This window comes from Rhinopithecus bieti, unplaced genomic scaffold (assembly GCF_001698545.2).
Source record: "Rhinopithecus bieti isolate Rb0 unplaced genomic scaffold, ASM169854v2 scaffold_15113, whole genome shotgun sequence".
In the NCBI taxonomy this organism is placed as follows: Eukaryota; Metazoa; Chordata; class Mammalia; order Primates; family Cercopithecidae; genus Rhinopithecus; species Rhinopithecus bieti.
Window position 1 is genome coordinate 1,197,600 of NW_016808703.1, and position 8,479 is coordinate 1,206,078.

Consider the following 8,479-nt stretch of genomic DNA (forward strand, 5'->3'; position numbering starts at 1 on the left):
TCTCTCACTGTAAAATAGTTTTGTGTTAAAATAATTATATGAATTAGAGAAAAGAGTGATAGGTTATACTATATTTAAATATATTATTTTTGAAAATAAAAAGGTTACAAATAGCCAATGGAATTCTCATAGCAATAAGATACATGGAGATTTGCTGTCTTTACCACATATATCGATAATAAATGTGTTAAGATCATAAATATGAATGGACGGAGACCATAAACACATAGAAATAATAAACCATGAAAAACATTTAACCTTATCAGTAAACAAATGAAAATTAGAAAAACCGCAAGTTTTTTTTAAAACCTATGATTAACCAACATTTGAAAAATGATTATAATGTTGGTGAAGGCAAAGTGAAATGCTGGTAAATTTTTATAATTTCTATAAAGTGATATACTGCTTTTAGAAAATTATGTGGTACTATGTATAAATACTTTAAAATATTTATGATTTTTGATGAGAATTGTTTTGAATTTTTAGATTTTTTTGGCCCTATGGTGATTGTCACATTATTGATTCTACCCATCCATGAGCATGGGATGTGTTTCCATTTGTTCATGTCATCTTTGATTTCTTTCAGCAGTGTTTTGTAGCTTTCCTCATAGAGCTTTTTCAAGTCCACAACCTCTCTTGATTAGGGATGTTCCTAAGTATTTTACCTTTTTTTTTTTTGCAGCTATTGTAAAAGGGGTTGAGTTCTTGATTTGATTCTCAGCTTGGTCACTGCTGGTGTATAGCAGGATTACTGATTTGTGTACATTGATTTTGTATCCTGAAACTTTACTGAATGAATTTATCAGATCTAAGAGCTCCTTAGATAAGTCTTTAGGGTTTTCTAGGTATACAGTCATACCACTGACAGTAGTTTGACTTCCTCTTTACTGATTTGGATCCCCTTTCTTTCTTTCTTGTGTCTGATTGCTCTGGCTAGGACTTCCAGTAGTGTGTTGAATAGAAGTGGTGAAAGTGGGCATCCTTGTCTTATTCCAGTTCTTGAGGGAAAGCTTTCAACTTTTCCCCATTCAGTATTATGTTTCTTTGAGACAGAGTCTCACTCTGTCACCTAGGCTGGAGTGCAGTGGCGCAATCATGGCTTACTGCAAGCTCTGCCTCCTGGGTTCACGCCATTCTCCTGCCTCAGCTTCTCGAGTAGCTGGGACTACAGGTGCACACCACCACGCCTGGCTAACTTTTTTGTAGTTTTAGTGGAGATGGGGTTTCACCATGTTTGCCAGGATGGTCTCGATATCCTGACATTGTGATCTGCCTGCCTTGGGCTCCCAAAATGCTGGGATTACAGGAGTGAGCAATCGCGCCTGGCCATGATTTTTATTTTTAATTTTGTTTACATGGTGTGTCACATTTATTGACTTGCATATGTTAATTTATGTGGTATACCACATTTATTGACTTGCATATGTTAAACCAACCCTGCATCCTTGGTATAAAACCCATGATCATGGTGGATTATCTTTTTGATATGCTGTTGGATTTGGATAGCTAGTATTTTGTTGAGGATTTCTGCATCTATATTCATCGGGGATATTGGTCTGTAGTTGTCTTTTTTGGTTATGTCATTTCCTGGTTTTGGTATTAGGGTGATACTGGTTTCATAGAATGATTTAGGGAGGATTCCCTCTTTCTCTATCCTTTTGAATAGTTTCAACAGGATTGGTACGAATTGTTCCTTGACTTTCTGATATAATTCCTCTGTGAATCCATCTGGTTCTGTACATTTTTTTGTTGGCAATTGGTTTTATTATGGTTTCAATCTCACTATTTGTTATTGGTCTGCTCAGAGTTTCTAACTCTTCATGGTTTAATCTAGGAGGATTGTAAGTTTCCAAGATTTATCCATCTCCTCTAGGTTTTCTAGTCTGTACACATAAAGGTGTTCACAGTAACCTTGAATAATCTTTTGTATTTTCGTGGTATCAGTTGTAATATCTCCTGTTTCATTTCTAATTGAGCTTATTTTGATCTTTTCTTTTCTTGGTTAATTTTGTTAATTGTAAATTTTGTTTGTCCTTTCAAAGAACCAGCTTTTGGTTCCATTTATTCTTTTGTTTCAGTTTTATTTAATTCTATTCTGATCTTTGCTATTTTTTTTCTTCTGCTGATTTTGGGTTTGGTTTGTCCTTGTTTCTCTAGTGCATTGAAGTATGAACTTAGATTGTCTATTTGTGCTCTTTCAAACTTTTGAATATAGACATTTAATGCTAAGACCTTTCCTCTTAGCACTTTTTTTGGTGTATCTCAGAGGTTTTGATAGGTTTTGTCACTATTATTGTTCAATTAAAATAATTTTTTAATTTCAATCTTGATTTCATTGTTGACCCAAAGATCATTCAGGACCAGATTATTTAATTTCCATGTGTTTGTATAGTTTTGAGGGTTCCTTTTGGAGTTAATTTCCAATTTTATTTCACTGTGGTCTAAGAGAGTACTTGATATCATTTCAATTTTCTTAAATTTATTGAGATTTGTTTTGTGGCCTATCGTATGGCCTATCTCGGAGAATGTTCCATATGTATATTCTGCAGTTGTTGGGTAAAATGTTCAATAAATATCTGTTAAATTCATTTGTTCTAGGGTATAGTTTGAGTCTATTATTTTCTGTCTTGATGACCTATCTAGTGCTGTCAGTGGAGTATTGAGGTCCCCCACTATTATTGTGTTGCTGTCTATCTTACATCTTAGGTCTAGTAGTAACTGTTTTATAAATTTGGGTGCTCCAGTGTTAGGTGCATATATATGTAGGACTGTGATATTTTCCTGTCGAACTAGACCTTTTATCATTGTATAATGTCCCTCTTTTTTTTTTTAACTGCTGTTGCTTGAAAGTCTGTTTTGTCTAATACAAAAGTAGGTAGTTCTGCTTGCTTTTCATGTCCATTTGCATGGAATCTGTTTTCTACCTTTTTATCTTAAGTGTATGTGAGTCGCTATTTGTTAGGTGAGCCTGTTGAAGATGGCAGATATTTGGTTGGTGAATTATTATTTATTCTGCCATTCTGTATTTTTAAGTGGAGCATTAGGCCATTTACACTAAATGTTAGTATTGAAATGTGAGGTACTGTTCTATTCATTGTGCTAGCTGTTGCCTGAATACTTTTTTTTTTTTTTTTTGAATTGTGTTATTGTTTTATAGGCCCTGTAAGTTTCATCTTTTAAGGAGGTTCTATTTTGGTATATTATGAGGTTGTCTTTGAAGATTTAGAACTCCTTTTAGCATTTCTTGTAGTGATGGCTTGGTAGTTGCAAATTCTCTCAGCATTTGTTTGTCTGAAAAAGACTTTATCTCTCTTTCATTATGAAGCTTAGTTTTGCTGGATACAAAATTTTTGCTGATAATTATTTTGTTTAAGGAGGCTAACAAAGGACCCCATTCTCTTCTGGCTTGTAGGGTCTCTGCTGAGAAATCTGCTGTTAATCTGATAGGTTTTCCTTTATAGGTTGTCTGATGCTTTTGCCTCACAGCTCTTAAGATGGTTTCCTTTGTCTTGACTTTAGATAACCTGGTGACTATGTACCTAGAGGATGACCTTTTTGCAATTAATTTCCTGTGTGGTTTTTGAACTTCTTATATTTGGGTGTTTAGATCTCTAGCAAGACCAGGAAGTTTTCCTCAATTATTCCCTCAAATAAGTTTTCCAGATTTTTAGATTTCTCTTCTTCCTCAGGAATATCAATTATTCTTATGCGTGGTCATTTAACACAATCCCAAATTTCTTGAAGGCTTTATTCATTTTTTAAAATTCTTTTCTTTGTTGGATTGGGTTAATTCAAAAGTCTTGTCTTTAAGATATGAAGTTCTTTCTTCTACTTGTTCTAGTCTATTGTTGAAACTTTCCAGTGTATTTTGTATTTCTCTAAGTGTGTCTTTCATTTCCAGAAGTTGTGATTGTTTTTTCTTTATGATATCTATTTCTCTGGAGACTTTTTCATCCATAGCCTATATTTTAAAAAATTGCATTAAGTTGTTTATCACCTTTCTCTGGTACCTCCTTGAGTAGCTTAATAATCAACCTTCTGAATNAGATTTCTCTTCTTCCTCAGGAATATCAATTATTCTTATGCGTGGTCATTTAACACAATCCCAAATTTCTTGAAGGCTTTATTCATTTTTTAAAATTCTTTTCTTTGTTGGATTGGGTTAATTCAAAAGTCTTGTCTTTAAGATATGAAGTTCTTTCTTCTACTTGTTCTAGTCTATTGTTGAAACTTTCCAGTGTATTTTGTATTTCTCTAAGTGTGTCTTTCATTTCCAGAAGTTGTGATTGTTTTTTCTTTATGATATCTATTTCTCTGGAGACTTTTCATCCATAGCCTATATTTTAAAAAATTGCATTAAGTTGTTTATCACCTTTCTCTGGTACCTCCTTGAGTAGCTTAATAATCAACCTTCTGAATTCTTTATCTGGCAATTCAGAGGTTTCTTCTTGGTTCAGATTCATTGCTTTAGTGTGATCTTTTGTGAGTGTTATAGAACCTTGTTTTGTCACATTATCAGTTCCTTTTCTGGTTCCTTCTCCTTTGGATAGACTGTTTCAGTGGAAAGATCTGGAACTCAAAGGCTGCTGTTCAGATTCTTTTTTTGTCCCATGTGGCAATCCCTTGATATGTTGCTCTTCCTCTTCCCCTGGGGATGGGGCTTCCAGGAAGAGCTGAACAGCAGTGATTGTGTTCACCCTTCTGGGTCTAGCCATTCAGTGGGGCTACTGGGCTCTGAGCTGGTGCTGGGAATGTCTTCAAAGAGTCCTGTGATGTGACCCATTTTCAGGTTTTCCAGCTATGGATTCCAGCACCTGCTCTAATAGATATGGCAGAGAAGTGACGTGGACTCTGTGGAAGTCCTTGGTTGCAGTTTTGTTTAGGGCACTGGTTTTCTCAAATGCTGATTATGCTAGCAGTGAAGTTGTCATGTGGACAGATTCAGGTGCTCTGGTTAGCCAGGATGTTGCAGGTCATGGATTTAGCTGTTATTTTCTCCTTCTTTGGAGCACTGTTATTCTGTTGTGAGTTGCCGTAATGGTTTGAGTTAGCTGGGCCTCAACCAAGCGGTGGCACTTTCAAGAGAACACCAGCTGTGGTAGTAGAAGGGGGATGTAAGTTTGCCCTATGTTGGCTAGGATAAGTATTTAGGTTTCTCAGGCAATGTGTGGGGCCATAGAGCTCCCAAGAGTTTGTCTTTTGTCTTTGGTTACTGGAGTAGGTAGAGAAAAAACATCAAATGGAGGTGGGTTTAGGCAGATTTGAAGTCAGATTCTTCTTGGGCAGAGCTTGCTGCAGTCACTGTGAAGGATGAGGTGGTGGGTCTTAGGCCAATGGAGTTATGTTATAAGGAGGATTATGGCTGCCTTTGTTGCATCATATGGTCACTAGGAAAGTGAGGGAAAGCCATTAGTGACGGACCTCATCCAGCTCTCATGCAGCCAGCTAGGCCAGTCTCACTCCCGCTGTGCCCTGCCAACAGCACCAAGTTTATATCCAGGCAGGTGGAGTGTAGGGCTGAGATCTTGCCCCAGGCTACAAGCCTCTCTGCTGAGGAAGTAAACAGGGGTCTCAGACCCTGCCGCTTCCTTCCTGCTTGTGCCTTTGGCTGTTACTTCTGTACTCATACCTGCACTTCTCCTTTGCACCCCACCCCGGATTCTGCTCAGGAAAATTCATGCTCAGTGAAAATTATTACAAAGTTTAGCTAGAAGCTTCCTTCACCCTGTGACCCCTCCCCAATTCTTCTGACTACCTTCTCCAAGGACCCCTGTGAGATATTGCCTGGGATGGCTTCCCTGGGCTCAAGCTGGGGACTTGGGAGTACGTACAGGGCTCTTCCTGCTGGTTCTTCTACTTTCGTATTTTGCTTGGCTCCCTAAATCCATTTCAGCTCTAGGTAAGGTGAAATCTTTCTACTGTGATCTGGATTTTCAGGTTCCCCAGTGGGGATGTGTTCAGAAGCAGACTTTTTCCCCTCTCACACTTTGGGAACTCATAGTTTTTTGGCTGTCTCAGAGTTTCCAGTGGCAAGCCACTTTTTCCAAAGGGTCCGTGAATTAGTTTGGTTTTCCTGATATGTTCCTGTGGTGGTTCTCGGAGGAAAAATTCATGATGTGAACCTTCACACACTGTTCTGTTCATCCAAGTGGGAGCTGCATGTTAGTCCTGTCTCCTATCTGCCATTTTCCTGGTTACCACCTCTTTTCACTCACTTGATTGTCCTTTACAGCATGAAAGTTTTAAAATGTTGATGGAGTCCAATTCATCTCTTTTTTGTGTGCTTTGGTGTCACATCTAAGAAACCATTAAGCCTCTGACACGTTTACGGTTAATTTTTGTGTACCATATAATGTACAGGTCCGACTTTATCCTTTTGGTGTCCTTCCACTATTTGTTGGCCAAGCTATTCTTTCCCTATTGAATTGTCTTGACATTTTTGTCAAAAATCAAATGGCCATAAATATAGAGTCTATATCTGAAAGCTCAGTTCGATCCCATTGATTTGTATGTCTATATTTATGCCAGTGCCATATAATTACTGTAGTTTCGTATTATGTTTTGAAATTGGTAAGTGTGAGTTCTTCAACTTAGTTCTTCTTTTTCAATATTGCTTTGGTGAGTCTGGGAACCATGAGTTTCCATATGAATCTTAGGATAATTTTGTGGAAGTCTAGCTGGGATTTTGATAAGTGTTCTGTTAAATCTGTAGGCAAATTTGGAGAATAGTGCCATCGTTCATTCCTAATATATATAAATGTAATATCCCACTTTTATGAACTAATTTACTAATAATACTTTTATGAACTAATTTAAAAAAATAATCTGGATTTTCTACATGGACAGCATGTCATTTGCAAACAGGAGCAGTTTTATTTCTTACTTTCAATATATATGGCTTTTATTATGTTTTTATCTTAAGTTTTTTGCCTATTCACATTGCTAGAATTTCCAGTATTACACCAAATAGTAGTGGTGAGATTGAACCTTCTTTTCTTCTCATATTGTAGGGAAAGCATTTAGTCTTTCACCATAAATATGATGTTAAGTGTAGATTTTTTAATGTAGTGTTCTTTAGCAAGTTTAGAATGTTTTTCTCTATCGTGATTCTCTGAGAATTTTTATCATAATGGGTATTAGATTTTGCCAAATATTTTTTCTATATCAATTGATATGATCATGTTATTTTTCTTTTTTAACTTGTTAATATTGTGTTTTATGTAAGTTGATTTTTGAGTAGTGAACCAGCCTTGCATTCCTGGGATAAGAGTCACTTAGTTATGGTATATTATTATTTTTATATATTGTTGAAATCCATTTACTAGAGTTTTGTTAAGAAGTTTTGCATCTGTATTCATGCAGGATAGTGATCTGTAGTTTTCTTCTAATATATTTTATTTTATTTGTCTGATTTTATTATCATGCTAATAGTGGTTTTATATAATGAGTTGGGAAGTGTCTCCTCCTCTGCTTTCTGAAGAGATTATATAGAATTGGTGTTAATTCTTCTTTAAACATTTATGAGAATTTTCCACTGAAATCCTCATCTTTTTTGAGGAGGTTTTAAAAAATTATTAATGAAATTTTCTTAATTATAGAGCAACTGATATAGTTCATACTTGGTGAGTTTTGGTAGTTTACATTTTGGGGGAATTGGTTTTTTATCTTTATTACTTCCTTCTGATTGTTTTTGATTTATTTTGATTTTCTTTATTAGGTTTTTTATATTGGAACTTAAATAATTTATTTATGATATAAGTGGCCCAGCTTTAACACTGCTTTGCTACATCCCAGTTTTGATATACTGTATTTTAATTTTTATTTGTTTCAATGTATTTTTAAATTTGGTTGAGAATTGCACTTCGACCTACAAATTATTTAGAAGACTATGTTTAGTTTCCAATATGTGTAGATTTCCTGGTTATCTTTCTGTTATTGATTTCTAGTGTGATTCTATCATGGGCAGAATATACACTGTATGTGACTTAAATTACATGAAATTTGTTTTGTGACCTATGATATAGACTATCTTGGTGTACATTCTGAGTGTTTGGTAATAATTTGTATTCTGCTATTTTTAGTGTAATATTCTGTAAGTGTTAATTTGATTCTTTGGTCGAGTTCTTTTATATCCTTCCTGATTTTCTGCATAGTTGATCCATCAATTGTTGGTAGATGGGTGTTGAAGTCTATGATTATAATTGTGGATCTGAATATTTCTCTTTTCAGTTCTATGAGTTTTTACTTCAGATATTTTGTAGCTGTCATTTAGATTGTGATGACTTCTTGACCAATTGACTCTTTTATTATTCCCCTATGTCCAGCTCATATCATCTGCAAACAAAGATAATTTGACTTTCTCCTTTCCAATTCGGATGTCCTTTATTTCTTTCACTTGTCTGATTGCTATAGATAGGACTTCCAGTACTACGTTGAATAATAGAGATGAAAGTGAGTATCCTTGTCATGTTCCAGATCT